General features: G+C 45.8%; 1 protein-coding gene across 1 annotated transcript in view; it reads right to left on the bottom strand.

Annotated features, from left to right (window-relative positions):
- LOC137437353 (dipeptidyl peptidase 1-like) overlaps positions 1-20,473 on the bottom strand; it is a 60,673-nt gene extending 40,200 nt beyond the window's left edge. Inside the window, exon 1 of the mRNA XM_068131693.2 lies at positions 20,354-20,473. The gene's annotated coding sequence lies outside the window, so the exon portion shown is untranslated. The remainder of the gene's footprint in view (positions 1-20,353) is intronic.
- Positions 20,474-20,697: the final 224 nt, after the last annotated feature.

Raw genomic sequence — 20,697 nt, 5'->3', positions numbered from 1 at the left:
ACACGCGGGAGCGGAGGGGGGTGAGCTTACCTGGACGGCCGGATGTGGCACGGGGTTTCTCCGATCCATCAGCAATTAAACGGAACAGGACAAGGATAGAAAGTTCAACAAATAATGGATTTAATAAAAAAAATAATGCCAGGGAACAAAGAATGCACAGTAAACTAAAATTCCTAACTGGGGCGCCCCCATACTGACTCGTAAAACAGACACGGGGATAAATAAATGAAAATTATAAATGCGTGTGGTGTGTTTGCCTGCACTCCGCCTGGCGTCCGTGACCGTCCGGCGCCGTCAAAAATCCCACGTCCCTGTGTGGGAAAACACACGCCTTGGCGTAAAGTCCGTTCACCCACCAGTCGCCGAAAGTGAAGCAAGCAGGCCCGCGCTCCTTCCTGCTCGGCCACACTGAGCCCCAACGGTCCTCTCAGCATAGAGTCGAGACAAGGGAAGGATGTGTCCGCCAAGAGAGAGGCGTGCGACTGCACGCTATGCCAGCCACAAAAAAAGAGAGAGAAGAACGTGCGACTGCACGCTATCAAATCCAGAGCCAAGAGCAGGACGTGCGACTGCCTCCCACGAACACCAAGAACCGAGAGAGAAACAATAAAATGCGACCGTTCGCTATGGATGTTGGGACCAAGAGCAAGGAAGAGAAGAGGAGCACGAACTGTGACCGCCTTTCATCAGCTCGGGACACAAAGAGGGAGAGAATGCATGATGCTCTGCCTTTTCATTCCTGGTCCTGGAACCCCTGACATCACCCGCGAGCTCCAATCAGCGAGTGCCATCGCAGCAGTCCATCGCCCTGACCAATCACCACCTCTCAGGGTGGGGCCCCACGGCCCTGCCTGCTTGGTGTTGCGATGACTCTGCTGACGGTGCCAGCAGCGTTCAATGTCTGAATCCTGGTGGCTATTATTTAGTATTATTAGTCCCCTACCGGTGTACACTGGAGGGGACTATAGGTTTGCACGCCGTCCCTCCATCCGTCAGTCCATCAGTTAGTCCGTCAGTCCGTCACGCAAAGAACAGTTTTCCGGACTTTTTTTCTAAACGCTTATTTAGGCTGAAAAAAATATATTGCTGGTCTCTGGTCAGACCAAAGTTCCAGAATTGATGCGGCGATGCGGTTTTTTTTTCTTTTTTCTTTTTTGAAAAGCATGGATTGCACGTATAAAGGTGTTTTTTGTGTCCTCATGCCTTGCGGTCCTCCTGATCTGCTGTGGCGCCATTCAGAGAGAAATTAAAGACAGCCAAGGAGACTTGTAGGCCTTTTTTTGTAAATAATGAACACAAGCTTAAGTTATTTTAAAATGTATTTATTCTGAAAATCATTAAGTTCTTCAAGCATATTATAGACTGCCATTTCGATCTCGAGATCGCCTCGCCGTACCGTTAAACATTCCAATGCGTCGATCGCGTCAACACTGCGCATGCGCAAGTGGTCTAACAAGTCGATGGTCTCCCACGATCTCTTCTCCCAGTCCACCAGATTATCACAGACACTTACAACTTCATGACAAACGAGATAGGATCCAGGCTTAACTAACGAGACCACCCGCAGCTCTCTAGGCCTGCTGGTTGCGTCACACGAACCCGACAAAGAACGTCTTCGTTTCAATAAATGACAATATCCAGCCGATTGGATTCATGACGTCACGGCACACAACACTACTCATATCTTTGGAACGGCTGGTTGGATTTGGACAAACTACACGTAGTTTTGTAGGTGATAACCGTGCGCGAACGTCGATACCAATGGCGCCCCTCACAGACCCGCATTTCACGAGATAGCGCGCCGGCCCGGCAATAACAGGCGCGCGCTGTTGTCGGTACCGTTGGAAATTTAAAAAAAAAAATTGTTGAAGCGCAGGGTCAAAATCGATGCGCGCGCTGACCAGAGACCGGAAATATATTTTTCTCGGCCTAATGCTAATGATTTCAAACTTGGTACATGGTTTCCTCATGATAAGTTACAGGTCAAGTTCGAACTTCACGACGTTTCAATCATTTTTAACAAAGTTATGGCACTTTGAACTTTGGTAATTCTGATAATTCTGATGATCCTTAACTCAGTGCCATTTTAAGTTTTAATTTCCTTTAAAAAAACAATTTCTCTGCAAAAATAGGACCGATTGAGATAAAATTTTCACCATATGGACTCGGTCTGCAGAATATTTTAATGGTAATTATGACGTCACAGGTCACGTGGTTCGGCCGCCATATTGTTTTTCGTGAAAACACGAAAACCCCTTTTTCTCTGCAACGGCTGAACAGCTCGAGGCCAAACTTTGCAGGCAGAATCGCATACCCATGACGAACAAAAAAGTCAGTGAGCATGACGTCATGCGTCACATGGTTTCAGAGTTATGACGTTTTTAAGCATGAACCTTTAAAACCGAGCTCCTCCCTCATTTTTGATCCAATCGAGAGGAAACTTCACAGACCTGTTCAGCACTAAAATGTCCTTTTGGAATTTGCGATAGGGCACGTAGTTTCGCAGATATCGTTAATTAAACGAAAAAAAAAAATGGATATCTCTTGAATCGCCAGTACCTCAGACCGTGAGTTGGTAATAATTTATATAATTCACACAGTGCAATACGTGCAGGCTGCTCCACGGAGCGACCTTGCGGGCTTATCAACGAGGCGAGGCGTGACACACGTGTCTCAGCATACCTCAGATCAAGTTTGAAAACCAGCATCAACCGTGCATAAATTTGCATATTCGATCATTTTTGACAAAGTTATGGCACTTTGAACTTTGGTAGGGGACATGTATTGCAGCACAATACTCAGAATGCTTGTTAATTTAGGTACAGAGTGCATGGCTGGTGTGGTGTATGTCATAAGGAATAAAGGAAAAACCACAGAGGAGATTTACATACAGGGAATTATTATTATACCCTAACTAATTAACACATGGAGACCCCTCGCCATGGAGACAAATATACGACCTTCCGCGACATCCGGTCTAAAGGATTCCCTACTTAGTTACATGGAGGTTCTTCTTCTTCGTCGTTGCCATTCGGAGCACACTACAAACAACAAACAACAGGCATTTTAAGGCCATTTTCCCTGCAAGAGCGGGCGTTAGCCTTGTGGTCCCCATGACAATCTTCTCCATTTTGCCCTATTTTCTGCATCTCCCCTTGTTAACCCCCTTGCCCGCATTTCTTCTTCAACCATCTTTAGCCAAGTCTTTCTCGGTCTTCCCCATCCTCTACTTCCTTCTACATTCATTTCCATCACTCTTCTCAACCAGTCACTTTCATCCTTCCTCAACACATGACCAAACCACATCAAACTGTTTCTCTTCACAGCATCCACCACAGGCTCTATTCCCATCATCTTTTGCAATTCATCATTTGTCTTCCTCTCTCTCAACGATACTCCGCACATCCGTCGAACCATTCGCATTTCCACCCTTTCCAGCCTTCGTTGCTGCTCTCCGTTCATTACCCATGTCTCGCTCCCATAAATCATAACACTTCTCACACATGCAGCATACACCTTTCCCTTCAGCTTCAACGACACTCCCCTCCTCGTCAGCACGCCACTCAGTTCCCGAAACTTATTCCATGCACATCTCACTCCAGCAACCGTTGCCGAGTCTGATCCACCTTCTCCATTCAGCATGTCTCCTAGGTAACAAAATGTTTTCACACCTTCCAGCTTAACGCCGTCTCCAACATCCAACTCAACATTTCCTCCATCTGCAGCTCCCTCTGTGCACACCTTACACTTGAATGTAGCTGCCACACTGGTTAATGACCCTCTCAAACCACTACATTTTTGACGAACCCACTCAGTGCACATTGTACATTGAATGGCATTCACTCCAACACCCTTCCTGCACATTGTACATTGAATTTGGAGCACACTACCCAATACAATCCTACCTGACCCAAAGGTATTTCATTGGTACCCCCCACAAATGTAACAATACTTTAAAGGCCAAAAGTTCACACCTGAACCAAGAGCACACTCTTATGAAACTTAGTACAAAGGTCCTTTAGAGAAACTAGGGCATGCCCGTACAAAATTATATCCCCCCCCTCTATTTACATGAAATGGTTTGGTCCATTCGCAAAGCCAAAGCGGACGGCTTGCGAGTACGGTGACAATCCCCCCCCTCTATTTACATGAAATGGTTTGGTCCAAAGCGAACGGCTTGCGAGTACGGTGACAATCCCCCCCCCCCCCCCCCCTCTATTTACATGAAATGGTTTGGTCCAAAGCGAACGGCTTGCGAGTACGGTGACAATCCCCCCCCTCTATTTACATGAAATGGTTTGGTCCAAAGCGAACGGCTTGCGGAGTTTGGTAAAGAAATCGCCATAGCTCGGTAACTACTTGTCCGATTAATTTCAAACCTTGAAAAGGCACATCCTCGGGTCCCCAGCAATATACCTGGCAAGTTTCAAGTATATCGGACCGGTAGTTGTCGAGAAACAGCGGTCGCATACACACACACAGACACACACACACACAGAGATTACTGGAATTATAGATAGACTAGGGCATGCCCGTACTATATATATATCTAAAATTATATCCCCCCCCCTATTTACATGAAATGGTTTGGTCCAAAGCGAACGGCTTGCGAGTGGTGACAATCCCCCCCCTCTATTTACATGCAATGGTTCGGTCCAAAGCGAACGGCTTCCGGAGTTTGGTAAAGAAATCGCCATCGCGTACACAAACGCGCAGGAAAGCGAATGAATCGCAAATTCGTTTTTATTAGTTGTAAAACATAATGCCCAATTATTCAATTAGCGCCAACGTATTTTGGCTGTTTGCAATTTAATCGCAAGGCAAAGTAGAAAGAGAAGAGGGAAAAAAAGAAAAGCCTTGCCTTGCTGCAAACAGCTGCTGCAAACAACAACAACATGGAAGGCTGCACTGTCCGGAAGTTGGCATATCGCAGTTACGATTATTTTAGTGTTAATGGCCAATTATTCAATTAGCGCCAACGTATTTTGGCTGTTTGCAATTTAATCGCAAGGAAAAGTAGAAAGAGAAGAGGGAAAAAAAGAAAAGCCTTGCATTAACGCATTAACGCTTGCATTGCATTAACGGTTCGGCACACGTGATAGCTCGCTGCTCTCTGATTGGTTGAAGCGTTTTTTGGACATAGCTCGGTAGGTACTTGTCCGATTAATTACAAACCTTGAAAAGGCACATCCTCGGGTCCCCAGCAATATACCTGGCAAGTTTCAAGTATATCGGACCCGTGGTTGTCGAGAAACAGCGGTCACAGACACACAGACACACAGACAGACACACAGAGATTGCTGGCATTATAGATAGATGATTCGTATGGAGCATGGGATGTTATTGAGGTGGTCATACAGATTGTTGCATAACCCCGTGAGATTTGAAAATGGTAAGTGGATGATAATGTGCGCTCTCACACTCATATCGCTCCTTCTCCACTCGTGGCCATCAAGAATGATTATAATAAAAAAATAACTATTTGAGGTTGTTGTACAATGATTTGTTGGATTCAAGCAGAAAATTGAAGAGAGCGAATGAGTGGCCATTCATTCACCACATCTTAGTATGTATTGCTCAGTGACACACAGGTTGAATTGTACAAGTGTAGTTTGGTTGTCAAAGGGATCCTCGGTCTGCAAATCCACGGTTTCCAGAAGGATTGGAAGACAATGATTCCTATGACATGTTTCAACATCAGAAGAGCTGCAGAGCAAAGAGCCCAATCTTTTGCTCTTCCTCCATTTCACTTGACCCCTGAGTGGAACACAATTCTCACTGACTTATTGTGTGTATGACAAGTGCACATGAATAAACTCTGTCATGGCTTCATTCATAAAGAGGTTTGTAACCTTGATTTGCTCTGTGGGTGTTAGCAGAAGTCCATCGAGAGGCTTTATGGTCAGACACTAGAACAAGGTCATTGGATGATATCAGGCAGGTGGTGAGAACAGATGCACTTGAAACATTCGTTGCAATTTCAAGAAAGTGTCCTTGAAATTAGGTTGTTTTTTTTTTGTCATGGCATTGAGCCTGGTGTTGGCTTAACGGTTAAGGTGGCTGGCTTAAGATCTCAAGGTCTTGCATTTGAGGCCCTGTCGTGCGGTTGAAATAACAGCAGGAGGGTTGACTCAGCCTGTCATCCTTCTGAGGTCAGCAAAATAAGTACCAGCTTACTAGTAACAGGTGCATTGCATCAGCGGCACAGCCACACTTCCAGAAAATGATATAACCAGCAGCCCCAGGCTGCATAAGAAACAACAACCACTGAATTGACAGGTAACAACCTCTTGCAATATCAATTTTTAAAACTTTGTCATTTTCCTTTTCCTTTGAGGTGAGTCGCTTGCAAAAGCCTGGATTTTGTTCCACAAACAATCTTAAGGGTGAGTAGTCAGCCTGAGTCTGGAACCTTGCTGCATCCAATCAGGTGTGAGTTGAACCTCGCAGAATTTGCTGTTTTATAATTTTTTAAAAACTCTGAAGTACATTGCTTTCAGGAAGTATTCACACCCCTTGACTGTTTCACATTTTGTTGTGTTACAAAATTTGGTCGACAGGTTGGATGTGTGACAAGGAAGAATTGATTAGATCAGATCGATCCCATAGGTGGGATACAAAATGTAAACTGTTCAGCCTGGAGGAGGTATACGCTCTACCGAGTGCCGCTCTAGTTGCAAGGCTGTATTTCCTGCCTGCCCAAAATAGCCTGGCTACAAAACCTGCCTTGAATGTCAGATAACCTCGTCCTTGAATATTGTCTGAACAAACTCCGTGATGCCTTCCCAGATAATAAAGTCATCAGTGAGGAACAGCAAAGTAAATCATTGACTTCAGTCAATTTCTACATTGCATCCAGAAGTAAAGATAGTGTCTTTAGAAAGTTTTCACACCCCTTGACTTTTTCACATTTTGTTGTGTTACAGCCTTAATTTAAAATGGATTAAATTGAGATTTTTTTTCACTGATCTACTCATAATAACCCATAATGTCAAAGTGGAATTTTTTTCAACATTTTTACAAAATACTTAAAAATGAAACACAGAAATATCTCATTTACATAAGTATTCCACCTCCTGAGTCACTACTTCACAGAAGCGCTTTGGCAGAAATTACAGCTTCGAGTCTTCTTGGGTATGTCTATCAGTATCAACTTTGCACCTCTGGACTTGGGTAGTTTCTCCCATTCTTTCTTGCACATTTGCTCAAGATCTGTCAAGTTAGATGGGGTGCGTCTGTGAACAGAAATCTTCAAGTATTTCCACAGATTCTCAATGGGATTCGAATCTGGGCTTTGGCTGGGCCACTAAAGGACTTTCACGTTCTTGTTCTGAAGCCATTTAAGTGTTACTTTGGCTGTATGTTTTGGGTCATTGTCCTGGAATTAGACCAGGAGCCCAGCATGTTTATTCAAGTGAAAAGCGCCGAAGCAACTGGCCACGTGGGTTGAAAGGGTTCTACCCCCACATCACAAAAATGCATTGCTGCCGGGTCAGGGCCGGTGCCTTCCCGCCCAAATCGCCAAAAATAGGGACGCCATTACCGAAAATCCTATTTTCATCAATATCTAGAAAACTATACATGGCAGTATCACAAATCTGGTGTCTACACCCATGTTTTCATGGTCAATCATTATAAAAATGCATTTCTCCTTAGCCAGGGTTGTGTCTTTCCCACCAAAAAGCACACAAAGTGCCCAAAGTACCACAAACAAGTGGAACATGTCTTTCAATCCTGACAAATCTCACACTCTTACGATGTCTCTCCGAAAAGACCGACTGGACAACCCTCCCATCCACTTTCTGAATAATCCTCTCCAAGAAGTTCTGTCACTCAAGCTTTTGGGTCTCACTATCTGCCATGATCTTTCCTGGGAAAACCACATTTCAAATCTGGCCTCCAAAGCCAGTCCTAGTCGACTAGGCATCCTCCGTCGTGCGAAGTCCTTCCTTGGTACACCTGAGCTCCTCACCACATACAAGGCTTTCATCCGCAGCTCAATGGAATACTGCTCTCCCCTCTGGGCTGGTGCTCCTGCCTCACACCTAGCTCGTTTTCACGCTGTTGAAACCAAAGCTTTCAGAATCATTGGAATCTCATGCGATGAAGCTAACTCCAAGGGCCTCTCACTCACTCACCGCAGGCAGGTTGGTGGTCTTTCCGTCTTCTACCGACTCCTCTCTGGCCTTGCCCCCCCCCCCCCCCACCCCAGCTCTCTCTGGGCTCTGTCCCACAAATATTCCTACAGCTCACACAAGATCTGCCTGCAACCCTCTTATGGTTAAACTGCCAAAATCAAGACTCTCTGCTCACCTTCACTCCTCTTTTCTCCCACCTCTGGAACAAACTCCCTCACTCTCTTCAATCCCACTCCACCCTCCAGGTCTTTAAAACAGCTGTTCACCACCATCTCTTATCTTCCCCCATCCAAAACCTTGATCTTTTCTACCCCCGCTAATTTCACCCCAATTCCACTATTTTGAAATACCAACTTCTGTCCTGGAAGTCCTTGGTGTCCTTGTGTTTTATACTTCTCCCACCCCCCCCCCCCTTCCCACGCCTCCTCCCCCCAAGCCCTATCCCTCCCACACATCTCCCTGCTCTCAAATATTGTGTGCTCTCAAATGTTTGTGTGCCTCCCCTTCTCTCCCCATCTTATCTTCCGCTCCCTCTTTTTATATATTTTGTTTGTCTGGTTGATTTGTTTGTGAAGTAAATGTCAGCTCTTTCACGAGCCTCGATTCAGTATACAAAAAAAAAAGAAAAAAGTAAGGAAACCATTGCTGAAAATCCTATTTCCCTCAATATCTGGACAACTATACATGGGAGTATCACAAATCTGCTGTCTACACCCATGTTTTCATGGTCAATCATTACAAAAATGCAGTTTTCTCCTTAGTAAGGGTCATATTTTTCCCACCCAAAAGTGCCCAAAGTAAGGAAACAATTGCTGAAATCCTACTTTCCTCAATATCTGGAAAACTATACATGAGAATATCACAAATGATGTGTCTACACCTAAGTTTTCATGGATAATCATTACATTGAGAAAATTATTGTAGTGCTTATAAACTATGTATTTCATCCAGAAATGTTCCTATCAGTCAGATCACCGTGTGTTTGTGGTTGCAGTTGAAGCAAATAATGAACACTTTGTCTTATTTTGTTATTTCCAGATCATGGCAAAAAAACAACCCTGCGTGCATGATTTGTAGAGAGACAGAAGCGGAGGAGCCTGGCCTGAAGTCTTTCACTTTGGAAATCTGGGAAACAGCTAAAAATGCTGCTAGACGTCGAATGGCACTGCAAAGTGACAAGTTTTCCAGCACTTCAGAAGAGATCACCAAGACTAAGGCACCAGAAGGCAAATATTACCACTCAATTTGTCTCAGTCGATTTTGTGCTGTTAAGAGACAAGCACCACCTACCGAGGAACCTTCTGAACCACCCCGCAAAGCCACTCGCTCAAGTTTCAGTCATCCGTCCAGCAACACAAGGAGTGTCCTTGGACCGGAATGCCTCTTCTGTAGAAAGATCAGAAAGAAAAGGTCACAAAAATATGAACCCCTCAGCCAATGTATGACCACAGACGGGAGTAAGGCAATCATGCTTGCTGCCAATGGACATGGTGATGACAGGATTATTGCACTTGGTGAAGATTTAATTGCGAAAGAAGCAAAATACCATAACAGTTGTCACGGTGACTATGTGCGGCAGAATGCGACACACACGCAAGAAGAGGAAGCATCCAATCGGAAGACGCATGCTGAAGCCTTCCAAAAATTGTCAATGTTCCTCGAGAATGAAGTCATCAATAACAAAACTCCCATATTGGCAACAGTAATTTTCACTTTGTACAAAGAAGAGTTTCTTTCCATTGGAGGAACACAGGATGACATTGATAGGTACACTCTACAAAGTCTCATTTTGAAGGTGAAGGAACGATTTCAGGATGTCCTCTGTGTCAACAAACGATCTAACAAATCTGGAAACATTGTCTTTCCTTCATCAATGACGTCTGCAGAAGCATTTGCTACGTTAAACGAATCCAGTGAAAAGGTGGAAGAAATCAGATGTGCTGCCATGGCATTGCGCACAGAAATTCTTGCAATGCCCCCAAACAAAGACCCCAACACCTACCTCGGTTCACACACTGAAAGGCGCTTCCCCAAGTATCCCCAATCTTACCCTCCTGTTCTTCCGTACCCTGATTGGTCGCTTGCAACAAGAACCAGGGTTAAATAACGCCAGTAGAGAGTCGATCGAGAGAAAATCAATGGCAAGTGCATCGGATGCTGTGTTCAACTGTACCAGAGGAACAGTTCGACCTTGGAAGCATCAATCCCTTGGGTTAGGACTGGGAACACTGACAGGATCGAAAACAGTGTTGACCATCCTCAACCGTTTTGGCCATTGTATCAGCTACGATGAAATGAAGGGGCTTGAGACTGAAATTGCCTACACATGCTCTGATGGTGAATGGGAAACTCCTGCTGGGCTTCTTCTGCGAGATGGATTGGGAACAGGTACTACTACTACTACTACTACTCTACTTCTAATACTACTATTTCTAGTACTACTACTACTAAATGTTGTCAATGTAATGACTGACCATGAAAACATGGGTGTAGACACGTCATTTGTGACTTTAAACACTTTTCTTGCACAACGTTTCTAAAAATGTTTAAAACCTAAACACAAATGTCAAATTCATAAATACCGTCTGTTTAATAAACACAAGCCATCAACTTCCTGAACATGTTTAGCATAAATTTAAACTTGTTTAGAAACGTGGTGCAAGATAGTGTTTAGAAAAGTGTTTAAAGTCTAAACACTGTTTTTGCATATGGTATTATCATGTATAGTTTTCCAGATCATTAGGAAAGTTTTTTTTTTTTTTTTTTTTTTTACAATGGTATCCTTACTTTGGGGGCTTTTGGGCTTGACCAAGGAGAAAACTGCATTTTTGTCATGATTGACCATGAAAACATGGGTGCAGACAGCAGATTTGTGATACTCCCATGTGTAGTTGTCCAGATATTGAGGGAAATAGGATTTTCAGCAATGGTTTCCTTACTTTGGGCACTTTGGGTGCTTTTGGGCAGGAAAGACACAACCCTGGCTAAGGAGAAATGTATTTTTATAATGATTGACCATGAAAACATGGGTGTAGACACCAGATTTGTGATACTGCCATGTATAGTTTTCCAGATATTGATGAAAATAGGATTTTCGGTAATGGCGTCCCTATTTTGAGCGATTTGGGTGGGAAGGCACCGGCCCTGACCCGGCAGCAATGCATTTTTGTGATGTGGGGGTAGAACCCTTTCAACCCACGTGGTCAGTTGCTTCGGCGCTTTTCACTTTTTTTTTTTTTGTATACTGAATCGAGGCTCGTGAAAGAGCTAACATTTATTTCACAAACAAATCAACCAGACAAACAAAATATACAAAAAGAGGGAGCGGAAGACAAGATGGGGAGAGAAGGGGTAGCACACAACCACAACATTTGAGAGCAGGGAGAAGTGTGGGAGGGAGAGGGCTTGGGGGCAGGAGGCGTGGGAAGGGGAGGCGGGGGGTTATAAAAGGGGGGGGGGGAAGGTATAAAACACAAGGGGACCGAAATTAGCGGGGGTAGAAAAGATCAAGGTTTTGGATGGGGGAGGATAAGAGATGGTGGTGAACAGCTGTTTTAAAGACCTGGAGGGTGGAGTGGGATTGAAGAGAGTGAGGGAGTTTGTTCCAGAGGCAGGAGAAAAGAGGATTAAAGGAGTGAAGGTGAGCAGAAAGTCTTGATTTTGGCAGTTTAACCATAAGAGGGTTGCAGGCAGATCTTGGGCGACCTGGAGGAATATTTGGGGGACAGAGCCCAGAGAGGGCTGGGGGGGCAAGGCCAGAGAGGAGTCGGTAGAAGACGGAAAGACCACCAACCTGCCTGCGGTGAGTGAGTGAAAGGCCCTTGGAGTTAGCTTCATCGCGGGAGATTCCAATGATTCTGAACGCTTTGGTTTCAACAGCGTGAAGACGGGCTAGGTGTGAGGCAGGAGCACCAGACCAGAGGGGAGAGCAGTATTCCATAGAGCTGCGGATGAAAGCCTTGTATGTGGTGAGGAGCTCAGGTGTGCCAAGGAAGGACTTCGCACGACGGAGGATGCCCAGTCGGCGACTGGCTTTGGAGGCCAGATTTGAAATGTGGTTTTCCCAGGAAAGATCATGGCAAATAGTGAGACCCAAAAGCTTGAGTGACAGAACTTCTTGGAGAGGATTATTCTGAAAGTGGATGGGAGGGTTTTCCAGTCGGTCTTTTCGGAGAGACATCGTAAGAGTGTGAGATTTATCAGGATTGAAAGACATGTTCCATTTGTTTGCCAGGTCTGTGATTTTGTCCAGGTCTGCAGAGAGTGAGGAGGCTGCAGACTGCCGATCTGAGGGATGAGGAATGGAGCGACAGAGAGTAGAGTCATCAGCAAAGAGATAGAGAGGATTTTCAAGAGAGTCAGAGAGATCATTGATGAAGACCAGAAAAAGCACAGGGCCCAGAACACTACCTTGGGGAACTCCAGCCTGAACAGGAAGAGGAGATGAGAGAAACCCATTCAGGGCCACACGTTGACTACGACCAGAGAGGAAGTCCGCCAGCCATGCGTGGAGATTTCCATGGATACCAAAGGAGGAGAGTTTGGTGAGCAGAGCAGGGTGCCAGACCGTATCGAAGGCATGTGAAATGTCAAGTGAGACAGCTCTAATTTCCTGTTTGGTGTTGAGGACCTCCATCCATTGTTGAGAAAGCAGAAGCAGCATGTCCAGAGTAGAGTGACCAGGTCTGAAACCAAATTGATGATCCGAGATCAAGCCATTGGAGAAGAGGAAAAATTTCATATCTGAAGCAATGATGGATTCCATAACTTTACTGATAATTGGGAGAAGGCTGATTGGTCTGTAGTTGCTGGGATCTGTTTTTGCACCTTTTTTGTGCAAAGCGGTGATGTTGGCTGATTTCCAAGCAGATGGCAGATGACCTTGAGCAAAAGAGAGGGTGAAGAGAACAGAAAGAGGGAGTGAAAGAGCGGAAGAACATGATTTTAGGACCCGTGGGCTGATGCCGTCAGGACCAGTTGCAAAATCAGAGTCGAGGGTTGACAGAAACTTTTCCACCTTGTCAGGAGGAAAGGACACAGAGTCCAGGAGCAGCTGGGTACGACTGGGTACGGTGGGTACAGAGAGGGATGGGTTTGGGACACAAGATTTAGAGGCAAACACAGAGTTGAGGCATTCAGCTTTTTCATGTGCGGAGTCAGCCGTTAAGCCGTTTGAGGTGAGGGAGGGGATGGAGGGGGAACAAACACCAGAAACAGATTTGACCAGACGCCACCAGGATTTGGAAGAGGGAGACAGATAAGAGAGTTCGGTCTTGAGAACGGTGAGATATTGTTTCCTGGCTCTCCTGAGGGTGGACACACACTTGTTTCGGGCTTTGTGAAAGGAAAAGAGATTTCCTTCCATTGGATTTGCTTTCCAGGAGACGAAAGCAAGTTGTTTCAGGGCAACAGCCTCACCACAAGATTCCGTGTACCATGGACGGGAGGAAGGGTATGACAACTGAAGACGAGATGGGATAAATCTGTGCATGAGAGAGAGAGCAATTTACTTTGAAAGAATTCCCAGGATGAGTTGATGTCAGAAGCGGTAGAGATGGGAGACCAGTCCAGATGATTGATGGCTGCTTGAAGACCGTGCCAGTTGGCCTGAGTGAAATGCCAGACTCGTCGACGCTGAGGAGGCTCTCTGAGAATGGTCAGAGAGATGTCCACTTTGACAAGCACATGATCAGATGAGCCGATTGGAGCAGAAGAAGAGCAGCAGACATTTTCAGGGAAGTTTGTCATAACCAAATCCAGAAGAGAAGATGCTCCGTTGACTGAGATCCGGGTCGGGAAATTGACAGATTGTGTCAGTCCCAGAGAGTCGCAGAAGTCCTTTGCTGAAGAGCCATGGCTGGTGAGAGAGGTACCCACACCCAGCCAACTGGCATGGTGACAATTGAAATCACCACATATGAGGAAGAGAGAGTTGGGATGGGTAGATAGAAGTTGGTCCATATTATCAGACAGCGAGATGTAGATGGAGTCATCGCTGTTTGGTGGACGGTACAACACACATATGAACAAAAGGTGGGAGCGAAGGGGAAGCCGTAGCCAAAGGTATTCCTGGGGGTGAGGTGGAGAGAGGGCAGTGGAGGGCGAGTGAGGAAGAGAGTTTTTTTATAAAGATAGCAACCCCACCTCCAGGACGAGGCTCAGGTCTATCATACCGGAGGAGGGAGTAACCTGGGAGAGATACCAAGGCATCAGAGACATCATGAAGGAGGAACGTTTCTGTTAAGCAGATCACATCTGGTTTGTCAGAAGCAACCTGTATGGAGAGATCAGTCAAGTTTGAGCGAAGGCCCCGGATGTTTGAGGTCCATACAGTTAATGAAGAGGAAGGGGGAGCATCGGGTCCAGAACAGGGGGGGGGGGAGGGGTAGGGTAAGATGTGGAAGAGGAGGAAGAGGTAGGGAGAGCTGTTGAAGGTGTGTCAGAGATTTCAGAGATTTCAGAATAGCTTGGAGAAAGGGAAGAATGGGGCGGACAAAAGGTTTGATGGAGATTGGGTGAGGCACAGTGAGGTGTTATTTGAGGAGGGGGAAGAGCGAGGCAGAAGGTTGGGGGAGATGAAGGTGAAAGTTGGAAGGGGTAAGAAGCAGGGAGGATGCTTTGAGGAGGAGGGGTGAGAGGTGAGTCTAGGAGGGGAGGGGTGAGGGAGAGTCTCGGAGGGGAGGGGTGTGGGGGAAGTTTAGGAGGGAGGGGAGGGAAGGAGCAAGGGGGGAGATTTGAAAGGGATGGGTGATGGGGAGGATTTGGAGGGGAGGGGTGAGATTGGATTTTGAAAAGTGTACGATTCATGGGAAACGAACATTTTTTGCAAAATGAGTTTGAGACCTTCGAGTCAAAAATACTGTTGTGGATATGAGGACTGTATATATTTTTTTTTTATTGTGTGCTGTATGATTATTATTATTGTTGTTGTGCTGTGCCTCCTGCCTCCGGAGCTGTGTAAGATCAAAAGGGCGTCCCATAGTCCACAAGCATACACGTCAGCCAATCATAGGATATTCATGTTCGATAGTTATATCTTATTCTGTGTTTTAGGATAAGGCTGTGTCTCCCATTAATTGAAGTACTCCATTGCACCAGTGAAAGAGAATAGACCCCCTTTCCTTCCCATCCCCAAAAACTCTCCCTTTCCATCCCCTCCTCCCCTCCAATAACCGCCATTGACCACGAGGCTCGAGTCAGGGAAGAAAGGCGTGTCTCCACCTCGTCAGAGGAGGGGAGGGGCGCGCCCGCCCGTCGTCGTCCGGGGCGGAGCCCGAGGGTCGTGCGACCAGCCAGGGCCGAGGTGAGCGCCCCGATGGGCGTGTCCAAAGCGCCGGGGGCGTGATCGCTGGGGGCGCTATAAAAGGGCGCAACCGGAAGTGGAACAAAAAGAAGAAGAAAGGGAGATGCACTCTGGGTTGGTCGGAGAAAAAGAGAGAGAGAAGAGTTGGTCTGAGTCGGGTGCCAAAAAGGAGGGTCAGTGGTCACAGTTGGTTGCGGTGGTGAGAAGTCGGTGGTGAGAAGCGAGTAAGACAAGGCCTGGCAAGGCAACTGCAGGCCGCCGCAGCAGCGACACCCGGCAACCGCAAAAGGGGGCAGGAACGGCGGCTGCTGAACGCGCCGGTTGTGCGGCGGGACCCCCCCTTGGACCTCTCCCTCTCCCTCCAGCCATCCACATCCTGCGATTCCTGCAATTCCCCGTGTGAGTCGTCTTTGTTTGTTCTGTCCTGGGTAATAAGTTAAGTCTGTAGATAAGCTAAATTTGCACTGTGTCACCTGCGTCTTGTACTTGTAAATAAACTGAATTGCTTTTTGTTGCTTGTGTGTAAATAGTAGAAATAAATTCAGTAGTAATATTTCAAACCTTTTTTTTGTCTCCGTTTTCCTCTTGCATTGCGTCGCTTTTGTCTTTTCCCTCATTGAGCAGCTAGGGTGCGATACAACCAACGTTCGGGTGGAATCGGGTGAGTTTTGTTAGGTCGCGGTTTTAAACCACCGCTCGGTCTATAACATCCTAACCGCGATCTATAACAATACGTTTGAGGACACTGAAGGAGGGGTGGAGTTCTGGATAGTTTAAGGAATGTAGAAAGGAGGAACTGTAAGAGATGGTATTATATATATTTTTTGGAATGAATAGATTTGGTGAGCAAGACGAAAGCATCCTTTTGTAGGAAAAGAAGAAAAGGGTGTTATAATATATGAGAGAAAATAGTTGTTCAGTGGAGACATTATACATTTCTAACCACGTGATCGCGAACGAAGAACGAACGAACAAATAAAAATAACAAATAAACGAATAAGACCTGGGAAGGAAATATTTTTAGGTTTTTTTTTTTTTTTGAGTAGAGATATTAAACACGGAGGTATGGGGTGAACGACTGGGATGAAACAGAGAACGAAAATAATTGCAGCGCATTCAACGAATCGCTGAGAGAAAAACAAAACCACAAGGTCGGAGACGGTACGGTAGCCTAAGCCTACGAGTACTAGGCCGCAGAATACTCGATACACATTAACCGACGATTGTGCATACATGTACGAAAAATTAGCACCGAAAATTTTCCAAAAGATACGCTATAGGTACATACACCGAAAGATAGATACAGTCTCGACAAAAACACAAACACAAAAACACAAAAACACAAAAACACAAACACTTGAATAAACCTTCTGGGCTCCTGGTCTAAATGTGAATCTTTGCTGCAGTCTAAGGTCTTTTGCACTCTGAAACAGGTTCTCCTCAAGGATTTCCCTGTATTTGGCTCTATTCATTGTTTCATCTATCCTTAGAATTCTCCCAGTGAAAAGCATCCCCATAGCATGATGCTGCCACCACCATGCTTCATGGTAGGGATGGTGTAAGATGGGTGCTGAGCTGTGCTTGGTTTCCGCCAGACGTAGCACTTTGCATTCAGGCCAAAGAGTTCAATTTTCATCTCATCAGACCATAGAATATTTTCCCTCCTGCTCAGAGTCTTTCATGAACCTTTTTGCAAACTCCAGGCATGCTGTCATGTGCCTTTTTCTCAGGATCAGCTTCCGTTTGGACACACTCCCATAAAGCCTAGATTTGTGAAGTGCTGCAGAGACTGTTGTTCTTCCAGCAGGTTCTCCCATCAACCAATGAACTTCTTACCTGATTGCTCAGTTTGGTCGGACGGCCAACTCTAGGAAGTGTCTGTGTAGTTCCATATTCTTTCCATTTCCTAATGATGGTGTGCTCTTTGGAACTTTCACCACTCTAGATATTGTTTTATACCCTTCCCCAGATGTATGCCTCCTCACAATTATATCTCGAAATTCTAGACAGTTCCTTGTACTTCATGGTTATGTTTCTGCTCTGACATGCACTGTCAACTGTGGGACCTCATATGGAAAGGTGTTTCTTTCTAAATCATGTCCAGTCAATTGAATTGGCTACAGGGTGTACTCCAATCAAGTTGTAGAAACATCTCAAGGATGATCAAAGGAAATTGGAAGCACCTGAGCTCAATTTGAAGTGTCATAGCAAAGGGGTTGAATACTTATTGATTCAAGACATTTCAGCTTTTCATATTCAATTGGTTTGTAAAAAAATTCTAAAACAAATCCACTCTGACATTATGTGGTATTATGTGTAAATCAGTGACAAAATATCTCAATTTAACCCATTTTAAATTCAGGCTGGAAGATCAAATTATGAAAAAAGTAAAATGGTGTGAATACTTTCTGAAGGCACTGTATATCGTTTTTGGCCATCTCTCAATGGTGAAAAATCAAAAAAAATCCCGCATCCAGATCCAGATCTTCAACATAATCGAATCAATGAAAAATTCCCATGTTTCACGTGAACAATAAAACTAAAAATAAATAAAAACGAAGCGAAATATTGTGCTCAGTCGCATTCCTTCTTCGGTGGTGTATAAGCACAGCACGTACCATTGCAGCCGATCTCCCCATTGCTTGTGATGGGCAAACGAGGAATTTTTATACGAGGAATAAACCTCAATTAAGCTTTGGAGCTTCTTCCTTATTGTGCCGGAAAAAGATCCAAAGTTTCGGAGCATTGAAAACGGAGTGCACAGTGACGTCTGGTTGTTTGCAGAAATTATAGCAGCCATTAAAATTCGAGACTGCGGACGAGGCACTGGTATGCCTCGCTGATTTCATTTTCAATAGGTGCACAGTAAAAGCCTATAAGAAGCCTACATGTGTCGATTTTGATCTTGTGATATTCGTGTTCACATATTAAAGTGTTGCAATAAATGTATTGTTGCGGTTTTGAGAACCCGCACAGGTAACATCATTAAAGTTTAAAGGTTGCACCCCATAGTTAGGCCACAAGCAACACGTAGGTCACCTTAGGACGTTAGTTATCTCATAGTATGTGTTTAGGATAAGGCCATTCCCAATAGTTGCATCTGCGTTGTGTAGAACAAATAAGAGTAGGCCCCGTTCGTCCATTTTGCAGCCCTCCCTTCAATCGACGCCATTAAGCGCTATCCTGTCTGCACCCCATGGCCCCTCGCAGTTTGTTACACCTCCTTTGCCAGCAGCGTTCGCTGCCCTTGGCTTCCGCTCGAACCAGCCCAAATGCCATGAGGTAAGGCCCGAAAAGGGGGCGGAGCGCAAGGGTGGGGGTGTGGCCACGTCAAGCAGCCGTCAAAGGCAGAGCCGGTAAGCCCTCAACAGCCAATCAGGGCTGAGGCGACATCGCCTGACAGGGTGTGGCTGGACATTCCAGAGGGTTCGCTGGGCGTGGCAATATAACCGTTCACACAAGGCCCCCACCTCAGTTCTGAGAAGGGAGAGGCGCTCACAAAGTTTGTGTGCAGAGTTAGGAGGAGAACGTGCACTCTGTTGAACAAGTTATGAGCTGGGGTCCTCTGCTGAATGAGTTGTGTTACGGGAGAGACGCTTGTTGAGTTAAGGGAGAGGCGCTTGGTTCGTTTGAGAGTTACGAGAGGGAGAGACGCGCGGTGACAAGCCTTGAAAGGATTGATTGCGCTTTACAAAGGGCTGGCACGCGGCACGCATTGCAGAGGACTGCAGCGTGGAGAAGGGCTTGTGCCGAAGGACGTTGGTGAAAGGCGCTTGGTAACACCGTTGGGGGAAGTGGCGCATCGTTCATATCAATACCGGGAGCGCATATAAAGGCGCCGGTACAAGTATTACATACGCCATATAATCGCCACTTACCGACGTTTCCCCGATATACAATTGTCCGCTTCGCGCCTACGCCACGCGGAGAGCTGCCTGCCGTCTTCCACCATCTGCACGGTACGAGTCGGGGACCGGACGAGCTGTGGACCGTTGGACCCTCAACCCGACCATCTACAAACCCCGTGTGAGTGAGTCTGAGAGTGAGTCAGTGTGAACGGGCCCGTGTCCAGGGAATAAGTAAGACTGTATAAGGCTGCCCTGTGTATCTGCTTCTTCCTCTTCCCTGTACATTCTTTCTTTCTCTTCCTCTTCGTATTTGTACAAAGTGTGAATAAATTGCCTGTTCTTCCTGGTTTCCTCTCAATTCGACCGTATCAGTCTTTTTCTCAATTGGGTAAGCGTGGCACGATTGACAACCGCTAGAATCGGGTTTAGTACCTGCTAAAGGCCCGGATCACGGCTCGCTTCGCTCGGCGTGTCCACTAACGCCGTGGTTCTGGTGGGGTTATTTTCCTTGCTTCATGGCTGGTGTTAGTACTGAGGTAATAGGACTAATTTGACAAACAACCCTATTTAACACCGACCGGAAGGAACGTGATAGCCCCGGGATCGCATCGGCCAGTAAAAGGATAAGGGGATTAACCCCCTCTTGATAAGGGGAAGGCCGACGTTGGAGATCCGCAACAGTATTTATAATTATGTGTGTCAATGTGCCACTATGAAATAATATTAGTTGTAGAAAAAGTTGTCGAGGTTGTAGAAAATATTAGTTGTAGAAAAAAATAATTTGGCAACGTGGCAAGGAGAAAGGGACAATGTGTTTGGGGAATGTGCTTGTGCATGGCACAGAGGATGCTGGTGTGCAGAGGTATTGTTTAGCCAACTGGAACAGGTGAGGATAGATCGCCTTGTGGGTGAGCTAGTACTCCAGTGGATCCTCTGACCTTACCAGGTGTGGGTCTTTTAAATACCGAGATAGATAGATACTTTTATTCATCCTAGACGGGAATATCGTTGTCATTTAATTAAATTCCTTATCATTCAGCAGCAGACAGCAACATATAACATACCTGTGGACCTCCACAGTGGCATTAGCAGTTGCACTGGACACCCGCTGTTGTGCACCCACATGGTTATCCAGCAGGCCCCAGAGGTTTTCGTCTTGTGGCTCTGCTGAGGTCCCTGGTGTTGCTGCTGACTCTCGGGGTGCAACTTCTGTTGCCTCAGGCCCAATGAGGTTGGCACACTCACTTGTCAGCCCTTTTACTGCTGCCTGGGCAAGTGCTGGATTACAGTTCCTTAAATCTAGGATCCAGTAAGGTTGCCAAAGAGAGGGGAGTATTACTCTCCACCACAGATAATTTGTCCTGTAAATTCTTTTTAAGGTTATTGGCCAGTTTGGCACCAATTTCAT

This window comes from Myxine glutinosa, chromosome 12 (assembly GCF_964187855.1).
Source record: "Myxine glutinosa chromosome 12, kmMyxGlut1.1, whole genome shotgun sequence".
In the NCBI taxonomy this organism is placed as follows: domain Eukaryota; kingdom Metazoa; phylum Chordata; class Myxini; order Myxiniformes; family Myxinidae; genus Myxine; species Myxine glutinosa.
The sequence above is the reverse complement of the archived record's forward strand: the minus strand, read 5'-3'. Positions and strand labels throughout refer to the sequence as shown.